Genomic DNA, 16426 nt, shown 5'->3' with positions numbered 1-16426 from the left:
CAATATAAATGTAAATATGCGCGGCATCACCCTTCGTGCTTTATCACTCTTCCTCAACATATGTATAAATATGAATGTAAATGTGCACGGCATCACCCTTCGTGATTTATCACTCTTTCCTCACCCAAACAGTAGAAAAATAACATCCCAGCAAGGGAATCGATGATAGAAACAAATACATCCTGGCAAGAAAATCAACTATAACCAATCTCGTTCTAACAGTTAACTTCACAAAATAAATCTCAACTTGAGCCAATACTCCACAATGGTCAATTACCAAGAAATTATCATAAGTCTTGTTCAACATGGATAATCATCAATTTAAGCATGGACAGTACATAATAAGAGTCACAACAGTCACAGTATAAGACTCATGGGCATGTTCGACACCAACGTATAGATACTCGTCACCACACCTATACGTCGTACTCAACACTAACACGTAGCAAATAAGACAATAACACTTATTCCCTCAAGCTAAGATTAGGACAAACACTTACCTCGATTCCACGGCCAAAATCAAGCCTCAAATATCGCTTTTCCTCTAAATTCCACCTCTAATCCGCTTGTATCTAGCCATAGTTAACTTAACAACATCAATAAATGCTAAAGAATTCAACTCCAATGCTTAATTATAGGTTTTCTATAATATTTTCCAAAAAGTCAAAAATCGACCCCGGGCCCGCTTTGTCAAAACTCGAGGTTCGGACCAAAACCCATTCACCCATGAGCCCAACTGTGTAATTAGTTTCGGAATCCGACCCCAAATCGAGGTTTAAATTTCCAAATTTGTAAAATTTCTAATTCTCCCAAAATCTCTAATTTCTACCTTTAAATAACAAGATTTAGGCCTAGAAATCTAATAGGTGTTGATGGAAAATGAAAGAGATGAGTTTAAGAACACGAACTTATGATTTGGTGTTGAAATTCCTCTTCAAAAATCGCCCAAGGTCGGTTTCTATGGAAGAAAATATGAAATTACGGAAGACTCCCGTTTTGATTCTGTTTTTAAAACACTGGACAGACCTTCTACGCGTTCGCGATGCATTGCGGCCAGAAGGGCCTTCGCGTTCGCGATGAGATACTCGTGTTCGCGATGGTCTGTCCCTTCTGAGCATCGCGTTCGCGGGCCTGGGACCGCATTCGCGAAGAGCAACTCAGAGACTCCCCCAGCCCCCCTCCATTACACTACGCGTTCGCGTATGGTCGGTCGCGTTCGCGAAGAGTAATCCTCCCAGTGCTTCGTGTTTGCGACCAAGGCCTCGCATTCGCGTAGAAAAAACCCCTCCCCAGCCCGGCTTGCACTTCGCGTTCGCGAGAGTGGCTTCGCGGCCGCGAAGCACAAAGTATCAAAATACTAGAAGTAGCAATACACTAGAAATTCTTAAGTCCAAAACATCCTGAAACCTATCTGAAACTCATCCGAGCCCTCGGGGCTCCAAACCAAACATGTACATAAGTCTAAAAACATCTTACGAACCTGCTCGCGCGATCAAATCGCCCAAATAACACCTGAAACTACGAATTTAGCATCAAAATAAATGAAAATCTCAAGAACTCTTAAAGTTTCTATTTTCACTACCGATGGTCCGAATCACGTCATATAAACTCTGTTTCTTACCAATTTTACAGACATAACTTAAATACCATATTAAACTTGTATCGGGCTCCGGAACCTAAATACGGGCCCAATACTATCGAAATCAAGCATCGGTAAATTTCCAAAAATCCTTATATTTTCAGTTAAACAATTTTCTACAAAATTTCATTTCTCGGGTTAGGGACTTCGAAATTCAATTCCGGGCATACGCCCAAATCCCATATTTTACTACGGACCCTACGGGACCGTCAAATTACGGGTTCGGGTCCATTTACCAAAAGCATTTACCAAAGTCAACTTTAATTAATTTTAAAGGCAAATTTCCATATTTTTTTCTTAAATTTCACATAAAAGCTTTCTGGAAACGCGTCCGGACTGCGCACGCAAATCGAGAACGAAGAAAATGAGGTTTTCAAGGCCTTGGAACCCGGATTCGGATTCTAAAACACAAGATGACCCCTTGGGTCATCACATATTCATACATACATACATACATACATATAGATGCATGCATGCATGCATGCATACATACATATACTCCCTCCGTTCCAATTTATGTGAACCTGCTTGACTGGGCATGGAGTTTAAGAAAGACTTTTAAAATTTGTGGTCCTAAACAAGTTAAAAAAGGGGCCAGAGTAGGGGTCATTTTTTTTGGAACGGACCAAAAAGAAAATAGGTTCACATAAATTGGAACAGAGGGAGTATGTGTGTGTGTATATATATATATACCAACTTAAAAGCTCAGTTGAGAATCAAGGCGTGTTTTATGATATAATCTTTCAGGATCAGTAAAATGTAATTATGTTACACGAACATTCATCAAACATAGGACTAACGTTCAATGTTAGCCCTCTGACATCTATATTAGTTAATTTCCTTCTCTTGCCTGGGTTAGCAGTTAGATGGTTTTTTAATCCTGTGGAAGCAATGAAAACAAACAAATAAGTGTTATCTTAACGAACAAAGCAAACTCCAATTGCCTTCCTAACACAAAAATTGTAAGAACATTCATAATTTACATCCCTTTTTTTTTTTTTTTTTGCCTTAGCTTCATCAACACTAAGCATTTTATCCAAGAAACTTCAATCCCATCTTGACAAGTCATCACTCTCTCTTCAAAGAAATGTTGAATCTAAATCCCTTTGTCATTGTAGAGTCAGTGGTATCCCTGCTTAGTCCCACCTGAAACGAGTAAACCAACAATTCCCAACCGTCAGCGCTAGGAAGTTACATTCAAGAGTACAAGAACAATATAAACTAACAAAAGGAGAGCGCTTAACTTCTATACACTAATCGTACAAAAAACTTTACACTCTCATGTCACCTAAAAATAACTGCATATAACCACCCATAGTAACTGGGATAGTAAGCTAAAAAATAAATGTAAACTACAAGTTAAATTCAAGAAGAAGAGTGTGCAACTCACGGCTTAGGGTGGGCATGTCGGAGCTTTTCATACCCGCAACCTTTTCACAGTCGATACAAACATGCTGCCACAAATACATGTAAATTTTTTCCAGATTAGATCACTTTCTAACCAGTCTGAAAACTGCAGTACACAAACATATATATCAACATGGAGGTAAATTGTATCTACCAGAGGCGTACGCAGAACTTTTAGTAAGCGGTGTTGATATTTAAAGAAATGAGTAAAGTGTGGGACAAATAGCGAAAGAGATGAGAAGTTTAGAATGACGACAACAAAGAAGCTTGCTTAAAAATTGAAAAATCGTAAAAATAGAATAATCTTTTTAAAAATTATGATTCCATATTACTTTATATATGCTTAAATAGCTTCCTCTATGCATTCAAATATATAGTTTTTAGTCACTTATAGAATGTGAATGTCAGGTTTAATTGATTAATTTTTATGATGAAATTGAGGGTTCAATTCACTATAAATTCTAGTTTTTCAAAAGTGCATTTTATGGGATAAATGTTTTGGGATAATCATTAGTTATTAGTTTGTTTGGGAGGGAAATATTTTGGAGGGAAAAAATGGCTATTAAGCCAAATATGAAATCAAGGGTTTTAAGGGTATATCATGGGTGTGGTCATCGTTGGGCCATTATGAGTGTGGCCGAATAGCAGCACTCTAATTTAAAAATCATTGTCGAACCAACTCCTATTTAAATCACAATGCATTTATAGTTTGATAAGATTCATATTGTTCCTAACCAGGGGCGTACACAGAACTTTTAGTAAGTGATGTCGATATTTAAGGAAATGAGTAAAGTGTGGGACAAATAGCGAAAGAGATGAGAAGTTTAGAATGACGACAACAAAGAAACTTGCTTAAAAAATTAAAAAATCACAAAAATAGAATAATCTTTTTAAAAATTATGATTCCAGATTACATTATATATGCTTAAATAACTTCCTCTATGCATTCAAATATATATAACTTCCTCTATGCATTCAAATATATATTTTTTAATCACTTATAGAATGTGAATGTCAGGTTTAATTGATTAACTTTTCTGATGAAATTGAGGGTTCAATTCACTATAAATTCTAGTTTTTCAAAAGGACCATGCATTTTGAAATCAAATAATGTCTACTGCAGAGGTCGATCCCCAGACATCAAGCAAGAAAAATGAAGCCCGACCGCTACGCCCGACGCTACTTTATGACATAAACGTTATTTATATTTTATATTATAGTTTGGTTTTTTTCAATATATATCTATATAGTAAAATTTTCCGACCAAGCGGTCTACTATAATTGAATGCGGCATTAGAATTCCAACAATTGAGTTCAACAGTTTGATGTAAAGCAACTCTTTGCTCCAAAAACACGCGTTTCGTGCCAGGTGTATCAGACACTGATTAAAATATGATATATACAGTTAAAAGGAGTACAATTATCGGCCTAAGTACTTAAATAAAGAGACTATAAATGCTGGTACAGTAAAGATAAAATAAGATAAGGAGGCTAGTATATTGTTATTTTCCCTTTATATAAAGCATTAAGATCTAGTTTTAGAATAAGTGATCAGGGCATCATGTATTAGAAAGAACAAGATAAGTAATAAGAGCATCATATCCATGGAGTTTATAAGATGCTCACTGCCAAGGGACATCTCCAACAAGCATCTTGTCACCATCATTATCCTCATAAACAAGGGTATATTCGCCACTCCCATCTACTAAACCAGTTATCGGCTTTCCTTCCTCTTCCTTGTTCTGATTTCCATCACCAAATTCAGTTAGAGCTATAAGAACAACAGACAAGCAAATAAATTAAGCGAGCCACTTTATAATTTATATTCTAACGGAAAAAGGTCAATATTTGTCCCTATACCATTTGAAATTGTTCAATAATGCCTTTAGTTAACTTTTAGTCTATTCATACCCTTGCGGTTAGCAAATATGAGAAAAATTGCTATTGCTATTAATGGAGCTCCTAGGTGAAATGGATGGATTCACGTGTCACCTTTTTTGTGAAAATAAGGTCCAAACTTACCTCAACTTTTGATTATTGTTTATAACTATCCTCAATTTAGAGCTCTATTAGAGATGAAGGGCAAATTAGAGACTTATTCCTGAGTGTAAGGAGGGCAAAGTTGCCCAATTTTGGATATTAAAGGGCAGTCTGGCGGCCGGTGCACTAAGCTCCCGCTAGACGAAGGGTTCAGGGAAGTGTCGAACCACAAGGGTGTGTTGTACACAGTCTTACCCTGCATTTCTGCAAGACGTTGTTTTCACGGCTCGAACCCGTGTCCTCCTAGTCACATGGCAATAACTTTACCAGTTAAGCCAAAGATTCCCTTCCAATTTTGGATACTAGGACAAATTTGACTATATTCTCTATTCAAAATCATCATATCTTTTCATTTTTATGAGGTGGAGTTAACAAAATTCATTAATATACAATAAAGCTTGCAACTATTAGACTGAAACGTCCATCCCTTTTTAAAGCCTTACAAAACCAACATTCTGTTATTAAAAATTTCCTCAAGAGGCAAGATAACCAGTAAGATTTTATAATTTATCTCTAAGTAAGCCTCTAAAGAGTTCATCAACGGCGAAAGAGAGCTTTTCGTAGCTGTCATAAGTTTTGAGATCAACTTTTCTTCCAGTTGGAATTCCATCCATATTGATCTTAACAAACAACCCATTCTGCCCTATTTCTTTGGGTTTTTCGATAGCAGCTTTACTTAGGACCAGATTTTGTGACTCAGGTACAGGTTTAGTAATGCTGGTACTTGCAAAATTCTTCCTAAATGAACGAATTGGAGGCCAACCCACAACTGGAGCTGGAGCAGTCCTATTGTTTCAATTATTTTTTTACAATAAGAAAGAAATACAAGTTAGTCGAAAGTATTAAAAAAAATAACAAATCAGAACCTTTTGGCATATAGATGTAGGACAATATTTAATTTCAGGTATATCAAATATAATCATATTAGCTAACCCAAGAAAATCACCATTAGAAAGCACATCAACAACGAGAGCATCATTTTCCCTCTCATCTTGCCTTTCTTTAATATTAAATAATCATATTTTATCTTTTATCATATTTTTTATACAATAATTCTATTTCGCTTCTATTTTTTCTTCGTAATATTGCAAGTTCAATCTTTATGTTGTTGGTGTGTGACATTATGAAACGACGGCAAACAATACAATCTATCCAAATATTATGTTTATCAAATAATATAATACAATGCAGTACAATACAATACGATACATTATGAAACGACATGTAACAACCATCCAAACAAGCAGTAGCTACAAGTATAATTTAACTTGTCCTAACAGATTTTTGTTTCATTAATTTATTATGGTATTTCCTAGTATGTTCTAATTTATGTGATGCACTTTTCTTTGCATTTACAACAACAATAACAACAACAACAAATCCAGTATGATCCAAACAGGTGGGGTTTGGGGAGGGTAGTCTGTACCCAGACCTCACCCTAATAATGCAGGTAGAGAAGTTGTTTCCAATAGAACCTCAACTTAGGAAGGGCAAGAAGAAGAAAAGGAAAACAAAAAAGGGAGAAAGAAGAGACAAGAAAAAGGGAGAGATAAAGGATAAGTAGTACCAAATAATAACAACATGGACAGGGGCGGCCCGACGAATTTTGTGGCCTAAAGCTAAACTTTATGAGAGGCCTTAATTTTTTAATTTTTTTAAATTATTTATTTGAAGTCTATTTTTTTAGCTTTTCTTAGATACAAAGTTATTAATAATTTTCTTATAATCAATAACTCCTAATAAATATTTCTCAATTGATAATATAGCTAATCCATTTAACCTTTCTTATGACATCTTAGCTAAGATTTCATTAATTTTAATTTTGAAAACTTCTTTCCGCTGAAGCAATGGTAACATGAGTTATTAACATTATTCCATAAGCAATTTAGGCATTTGGAAAAGAATTAAATCTTTTTTATTTTATTAAGTGTAGATATTAAACTGTTATTTTCTAATTGTACTATATTCCTTAATACTTTTATCAGGAAATAAATCTAAACCATTAAATACGAATTGATTATTATGCTTTAAGGAACATTCAAGATTAAGGCAATATTTTTTTTTCAAATTTTCAATGTCTAGTGATCTTAGTTTTTACGGCCAAATAGAAAACCAAAAATATTTTCATATGTTGCGAATTGTTCAAATCTATTTTGAAGTGAAAAAATAACCTTGTCTACTATGTATAAAAGTAATCAACTCTAAAGTACTCTTTGAAGGATTTTGAGATTTTATTATCAACAATCGCATCAAATTGTTATACCACGCGTTTCTTACGAAATTCGAGCTCGATATTCATTTCAAGTGCAATTTTTTTGGTAAAAAAAATCAAACTTTTCACTTTACAGAACTTTTTTTAAATGTTATACATAGTTTAATAGGTGTAATAAAAAATGTGGCCCTCAAAAATATGGGGCCTAAAGCAGTTGCTTTACTTGCTTTATTGAAGGGCCGCCCCTGAACGGGGAATACAATACCTGAGACGAACAAAACCACATAACGTAATAAAAATCTAAGACTATGAGGAGGCATCCATGCTACTAAGACTATCGGTGAACGCTAAAAACTACCCACTAACCTTCTACCTCAATCCTCAACTTCCACACCCTCCTATCAAGAGTCATGTCCTCAGTGAGCTGAAACAGTGCTATGTCCTGTCTAATCACCTCTCCCCAGTACTTCTTAGGCCTTCCTAGACCTCTTCTAAAACTCTCCATGGCCAACCTCTCACACCTCCTGACAGGAGCATCAATGCTTCTTCTTTTAACGTGTCTGAATCATCTCAGCCTCGACTCTCGTATCTTGTCCTCCACGGAGGCTACTCCCACTCTGTCCCGGATAGTTTCATTCTTAATCCTATCTCTCCTAGTACACCCGCACATCCATCTCAATATTCTCATCTCTGCTACTTTCATCTTCTACACGTGGGAGTTCTTGACTGGCCAACACTCAGCCCCATAAAGCATAGCCGGTCGGACCACCACTCGATAAAACTTACACTTAAGTTGTGGCGACACATTCTTATCACATAAAATACTAGAAGCGAGCCTCCACTTCATCCATCCCGCTCTAATGCGATGTGCGACATCTTCGTCAATCTCCTCATCACCCTGGATAATAGACCTGAGATACTTAAAACTCGCTCTCTTAGGGATAACTTGAGCATCAATCTTAACCTCTACGTCTGCATCATAGGTCTCATCACTGAATTTGCAAGAAAAAGTATTCTGTCTTGGTTCTACTCAGTTTGAAACCTTTAGACTCCTCTGTTTCCAAACCTCCAACCTCGTGTTAACTCCGCTTCGCGTCTCGTCAATCAACACTATATCATCGGCAAATAGCATTCACCAAGGCACCTCCCCTTGGATTTGTCGCGACAGTACATCTATCGCCAATGAAAATAAAAATGGGCTAAGAGCCGATCCCTGGTGCAACCCCATCTCCACAGGGAAATGCTCTGAGTCACCACCCACAGTCCTCACCCGAGTCTTAGCATCACCATACATATCCTTAATCACCCTAATGTATGTGACCGGGAATGCCGCTAACCTCCAAATACCTCCACAGGACCTCCCTCGGGACTTTATCATATGATTTATTGTCACGACCCAGATTTTCCACCCTCAGGAGTCGTGATGGCGCCTACTAATGTGAGCTAGGCAAGCCAATTCTTAACTGCTACTTCATCAACAAATTACTTCTTTTGAAAATTACCAGTAATATCATGGAAACAACAGATTTAAATAGATATGCGGAAGACGTAAATTAAAGAAACTGAACAATAATACGGAAATCAACATATGTCTCTACCCAAGAAATGGTGTCACATTACTCACGAACTTCTAAGAGTACTAAATACAATCGTTTGAAAGAAAAATATAAACTGTTTGTCTCGAAAACATGAGATAACAGACTGAAATAAAAGATAGAGGAGACGTCGGGCCTGCGGACGCCTGTAAGGCTACCTCGGTGCCTCACTGGACTGAAGGCTGGCTCCCGCGCTACTGTTGCTGTCCAAGACCTGGATCTGTGCAAAAAATCACAGAGTGTAGTATCAGCACAACCAACCTCATGTGTTGGTAAGTGTCCAGCCTAACCTCGGCGAAGTAGTGATGAGGCTAGGACCAGACTCCAAATAAACCTGGGCAGTTCATATATATATATACAGCGGAAAAAAATACATGAATAACCAGTCAATGCGGGTAGGGGAAACATGCTGTGGGGGTGAATATAGTTCCGAATAGAAAGGCATCAAATAAGGAAGGAAACAACATAACTAGAATATCAACAAGGAAGCATAAATCAACAATTTGCACGGTATCACCCTTCGTGCTTTTACTCTCTTTCCTCACCATATAATCAATAAAATCGGCACGGAATGGTACAAAGTGCGGCACAGCATCACCCTTCGTGCTTTACACTCTTTCCTCACCATACAATCAATAAATATCAGTACGGAATGGTACATCATACGGCACGGCATCACCCTTCGTGATTTACATTCTTTCCTTACCATATAATCAATAAATATCAGTACGGAATGGTACATCGTACGACAAGGCATCACCCTTCGTGATTTACACTCTTTCCTCATAATAGCAAACAATGCACGGCATCACCCTTCGTGTTTTATCGCTCTTCCTCACCCAAACAACAATCATAAACAAGGGGAAGGGATTAAACAAATAATAATAATTGAAATCCCGGCAAGGGAATACAATTAAACAGCTAAGTCCCGGCAAGGGAACAATTCAATAACTCTTTCTCTTTCTTTCACTTCTTACTTTATAACTCACTTTACCACTTGAGCCAATGCTCCAGAGGGTTTCATTTATCTCATATACTTTCACAATTCGTATTACCACTCGAACCAATGCTTCTAGAAGTTCAAAGATCACAATTTATTTCACATGCTTTTTACAACATATAGAAATCATCATTTAGGCATGAAAGATACAACAAGATCAGAATATTTGCACTATGAAGACTCACGGTCATGCTAGACACCAACGTATAGATACTCGTCACCATGCCTATATGTCGTACTCGACAATTAGCATGTAGCAAATAAGACTCAACTCCTAATCTCTCAAGCTAAGGTTATACCAAACACTTACCTCGAAGCTTTGAATACCACTCAAGCCTCAATTATAGCTTTACCCCTTGATTCCACCACCAATCCGCTCGAATCTAGTCACAAGTTACTTAATTACATCAATAAGTACTAAATGAATCAACCCCAATGCATGCAAATGAGTTTTCCCAAAGTTTTACCCAAAAGGTCAAAAATCACCCCCAGGCCCACATGGTCGAAACCCGAGGTTCGGACCAAAACCCGATTACCCATTTCCCCATGAATCCAAATGTATAATTGTTTTGAAATTGGACCTCAAATTGAGGTCCAAATCCCCAATTTTTGAAAACCTAGGTTCTACCCAAAACACCCAAGTTCTCCCATGAAAATCTTTGATTTTAAGTTGAAACCATGTTAAAAGATGTTAATGATTGAAGAAAACTAGTTAAAAATGACTTACAATTGATTTGGAGAAGAAAGGTTGTTTGAAAAACCGCCTCTTATGTTTTTGGGGTTTTGAAAAGTGAAAAATAACTGAAAATCCCGTCTATTTATGCCCCTCTCAGACCCTCACCGCGGACCGCATAAAAAAGGACCGCGGCTGCGGAGCCCTCACCGCAGACCACATTAAACGGACTGCGGCCGCACAGGCCTCCCTGAAGACCTGCAGTTCAGCACCCTGTGCGGACCACACAAAGGCAACTACGGCCGCACAGCCTCCACCGCGCCCCACACAAAGGCGACCGCGCCCGCGCTGGCCCTTCCGCGGTCGCACGCGATTTCTCGCGGACCACACTAAAGGGTTCAGAGACCTGGAACTTCCTGAACCTGCAACTTTTACAAGGCTAAAACCATTCTGAAACACTCCCGAGCCCTCGAGGCTCCTAACCAAACACATGCACTAACTCAATCAACATCATACGAACTTATCCGTGCGATCAAATCGCCAAACTAACCTAAAAAACAATGAATCAAACCTCAAAATCAAGAATTTTTCCAAAAACTTCATCAAGTTCAAATTTAAGATTTCAAATCCGAAACACGTTTAACGATGTCCAATTTTAACCAAACTTTACAGAAACTTCTTAAATCACATATAAGACCTGTACCGGGCGCCGGAACCAAAATACGAGCCCGATATCAACACGTTCTAATCAATTTTCATTTCAATTTTCCTTGACAATTTCAGGAAAACAATTTTACTCGAAAATTCATTTCTCGGGCTTGGGACCTCGGAATTCGATTCTGGGCATACACCCAAGTCCCATATTTTCCTACGGAGCTTCCGGGACCGTCAAATCATGGGTCCGGGTCCGTTTACCCAAAATATTGACCGAAGTCAAATTTATTCATTTTAACATCAAAACTTAGCATTTTCACAAAATTTCATATTTAAGCTTTCCGGCTACGTGCCCGGACTACGCACACAAATCGAAGTGACTCTAAATGAGGTTTTCAAGACCTCAGAAGCACATAATGGGTAAGAAAACAGGTGATAACCCTTTGGGTAGTCACATTCTCCACCTCTAAAACAATCGTTCGTCCTCGAACGGACAGAAGAAGGAAGTACCTAAGTCGGGGAATAAATGAGGATAACGGCTCCGTATATCGGACTCGGACTCCCAGGTCGATGCCTCAGGAGGCTGACCTCTCCACTGAACAAGAACAGAAGGAAAACTCTTGGATCTCAACTGACGAACTTGCCGGTCTAGAATAGCTATCGGCTCCTCCTCATAGGACAAGTCCTTGTCCAACGGGACAGTGCTGAGATCTAACACGTGGAATAGATCGTCGTGATACCTCCGAAGCATGGACACATGAAAAACTGGATACACGGTTGATAAGCTCGGCGGCAACGCAAGTCGATAAGCCACCTCTCCCACTCGATCAAGAATCTCAAACGGACCAATGAACCTAGGGCTAAGCTTGCCTTTCTTCCCAAATCTCATCACGCCCTTCATAGGCGACACTCGGAGCAATACCCGCTCACCAACCATAAAAGTCACATCTCGAACATTGCGATCAGCATAGCTCTTTTGCCTGGACTGGGATGTACTCAGTCTATCCTGAATGATCCTGACCTTGTCCAAGGCCTCCTGAACCAGATCCGTACCCAACAACCGAGCCTGTCCCGGTTTAAACCATCCAACCGGTGATCGACACCGCCTACCATATAAAGCCTCATAAGGAGCCATCTGGATACTCGACTGGTAATTGTTGTTATAGGCAAACTCCGCTAAAGGCAAAAACTGATCCCACGAACCTCCAAAGTCAATGACACAAGCTCGGAGCATATCCTCTAATATCTGAATAGTCCGCTCGGACTGCCCGTCCGTCTGAGGATGAAATGATGTACTCAACTCAACCTGGGTGCCTAACTCTCGCTGAACTGCTCTCCAGAAACACGAGGTAAACTACATACCTCGGTCCAAAATGATAGATACCGGCACACCATGAGGGCGAACAATCTCCCGGATATAGATCTCAACTAACCTCTCGGATGAATAGGATACTTCCACAGGAATAAAATGCGCTGACTTGGTCAGCCTATCAACAATGACCCAAACTGCATCGAACTTCTTCCGAGTCAGCGAAATTTCAGTAATGAAGTCCATAGTGATCCGCTCCCACTTCCACTCGGGAAGCTCAATCCTCTAAAATAAACCACCAGGCCTCTGATGCTCGTACTTAACCTGCTGACAATTCAAACACCGTGCCACATATGCCACAATATCTTTCTTCATTCTACGCCACCAATAATGCTGCCGCAAATCTTGATACATCTTCGCGGTGCCCGAATGAATAGAGTATCGGGAACTATGGGCCTCCTCTAAAATCAACTCTCGAAGCTCATCCACATTAGGTACACAAACTCGACCCTGCAATCTCAAAACTCCATCAGCATCTAAGGTAACCTGCTTGGCACCTCCACGCTGCACCATGTCTCTAAGGACACATAAATGGGGATCATCAAACTACCGATCGCGGATACGCTCCAATAACAAAGAACGAGCGACCGTGCAAGCTAATACCCGACTAGGCTCAGAAATATCCAACCTCACGAATCGATTGGCTAAGTCCTGAACATCCAAATCAAGTGGTCTCTCACCCACTGGGATATAAGCAAGACTACCTATACTGGCTAACTTTCTACTCAAAGCATCGGCCACCACATTGGCCTTTCCCGGGTGATATAAGATAGTGATGTCATAATCCTTCAACAACTCCAACCACCTCCTCTACCTTAAATTCAACTCCTTTTGCTTGAACAAATACTGAAGACTCTTGTGATCAGTGAACATCTCACATGCCACGCCATACAGATAATGCCTCCAGATCTTCAATGCGTGAACAATGGCTGCCAACTCCAAATCATGAATCGGATAGTTCTTCTCATGAATCTTCAACTGCCTTGAAGCATAGGCAATGACCTTGCCATCCTGCATCAACACTGCACCAAGCCCAATACGGGAAGCATTACAATAGACTGTGTAAGGCCCTGAACCCGTGGGCAATACTAACACCGGTGCTGTAGTCAGAGCTGTCTTGAGCCTCTGAAAGCTCGCCTCACACTCGTCCGACCATCTGAACTGGGCACCCTTCTGAGTCAACCTGGTCATCGGGGCTGTGATAGATAAGAACTCCTCCACGAACTGACGATAGTAGCCAGCCAATCCCAAGAAACTCCGAATATCTGTAGCTGATGCTGGTCTAGGCCAGTTCTTGACTGCTTTAATCTTCTTCGGGTCAACCTGAATACCCTCTACTGATACGACATGACCCAGGAATGCAACTGAACTCAACTAGAACTCACACTTCGAGAACTTCACATATAGCTGGCTATCCTTCAGAGTTTGAAGAACCACTCTGAGATGCAGCTCGTGCTCTTCCTGGCTGCGGGAATATACTAGAATATCATCAATGAAGACTATCATGAACGAGTCCAGATAAGGCCTGAACACTCGGTTCATCAAATCCATAAACGCTGTTGGGGCATTTGTCAACCCAAATAACATGACCAAGAACTCGTAATGCCTACACCGAGTGCGAAAAGTTGTCTTAGGGACATTGGATGCCCTAATCCTCAACTGATGATAGCCAGATCTTAAGTCTATCTTTGAAAATACCTTGGCACCCTGAAGCTGATCGAACAAATCATCAATCTTCGGCAGTGGATACTTATTCTTGATGGTGACCTTGTTCAACTGCCGGTAATCAATGCACATTCTCATCGAACCATCCTTTTTGTTGACAAACAACACCGGCGCACCCCAAGGCGAAATGTTGGGTCTAATGAAACCCTTCTCAAGCAAGTCTTGCAACTGCTCCTTCAACTCTTTCAACTCTGGCGGGGCCATGCGATATGGCAGAATAGAAATAGGCTGAGTGCCTAGAACCAAATCGATGCAGAAATCAATATCCCTGTCGGGTGGCATACCCGGCAAGTCTTAAGGGAAAACATCAGGAAACTCACGAACCACGAGCACCGAATCAATAGAGGGAACCTCATCATTGGAATCGCGAACATAAGCAAAATAGGCCAAACACCCCTTCTCCATCATACGCTGAGCCTTCACGTACGAGATAACACTGCGGGTAGAATGACCAGGAGTCCCCCTCCACTCTAAACGGGGCAAATCCGGTAAGGCTAAGCTCACGGTCTTGGCATGACAGTCCAAGATGGCGTGGTACGGGGATAACCAGTTCATCCCCAATATAACATCGAAGTCGACCATGTCTAACAACAATAAATCAACACGGGTCTCAAGACCCCCAATTAGCACAATACAAGAATGATGAACTTGATCGACCATAATAGAATCACCCACCGGTGTAGGCACATAAATAGGAATACTCAATAAATCACTAGGCATGACCAGGTGCGGTGCAAAATAAGATGACACATACGAATACGTAGACCCTGGATCAAATAGCATTGAAGCATCTCTATCACAAACCAGAATGGTACCTGTAATGACTGCATCTGAAGCCTCAGCCTCCGGCCTAGCTGGAAGGGCGTAACATCGGGGTTGTGCCCCACGACCCTGAACAACCTCTCTGGGACAACCTGCTGCTGGCTGGCCTCCACCTCTGGCGGCCTGAGCTCCACCTCTAGGACATCTACCTCTACCTCTAGCACCTCTACCCCCACTTCTAACTGGCTGGGTGGACTGTGGGACGCCTGGTGCCTGTACCATAGCACGAGAACCCTGATTCTGAGAGCTACCTGGTGCTCGAGGGCAAAACCTGGCAATGTGACCGGGATCACCACAAGTGTAACAAGCCCTCGGCTGCTGAAACTGCTGGCCCTGTTGACCTGAATGACCACCTCAGAAACTCTGAAGCGGCGGTGCACTGATGGGAGCTACTGGTGCAATATAAGGCTGCTGATCAGAATAGTGCGTCTGAGCACCACGACCACCTGAAGTACCATGAGAGACTTGGAGAGCTGACTGAAAGGGCCTAGGAGGATGGCCTCTACCATATGAATCTCTACCTCCAGATGAGGTACCACTGAATCTGCCTGAATAATGGGGCCTCTTATCCGACCCATGACCACCTCACTGTGACAGAACCATCTCAACTCTGCAGGCCAAATTAGCCGCTTCCTAGAAAGTGATCTCACTCCCGACCTCCTTGTCCATCTGAAGACGAATCTGCTGAATAAGACCATCAATAAACCTCCTCACCCTCTCTCTCTCGGTGGGAAGTATGACAAGAGCATGGCGAGCTAGATCGATGAACCTGGTCTTATACTGGGTGACTGTCATGGAACCCTGCTATAGGCACTCAAACTGCCTCCGAAAGGCCTCTCTAAGTCACGGGGAGAAACTTCTCCAAAAATAATGCTGTGAACTGTTCCCAAGTCAAAGATGGCGAACCGGCTGGTCTAGTTAGGCAATAATCCCTCCACCAAGTCTTCGCGGATCCAGATAGACGAAAGGTAGCAAAATCAACTTCATTGGTCTCAACGATCTCCATGTTCCGAAGAACCTCGTGACAACTATCCAGATAATCCTAGGGATCCTCAGTTGATGCACCGCTGAATGTAGAAGTGAAGAGCTTGGTGAACCTATCTAGCCTCCACAAAGCATCAGCGGACATAGCCGCTCCATCTCCGGTCTGAGCTAATACACCCGGCTGAACTACCATAGCTTGTGGAACCACTGGAACCTGAACCTGGGGAGCTACCTGCTCTGGAGTACGCGTAGCAGGAGTCTGAGCCCCTCCTCCAGCCTGAGAAGTGGTTGGTGCTACGGGAAGCA

Source organism: Nicotiana sylvestris, chromosome 10 (assembly GCF_000393655.2).
Source record: "Nicotiana sylvestris chromosome 10, ASM39365v2, whole genome shotgun sequence".
Taxonomy (NCBI): Eukaryota; Viridiplantae; Streptophyta; class Magnoliopsida; order Solanales; family Solanaceae; genus Nicotiana; species Nicotiana sylvestris.
This window is presented reverse-complemented; position numbering follows the sequence as displayed.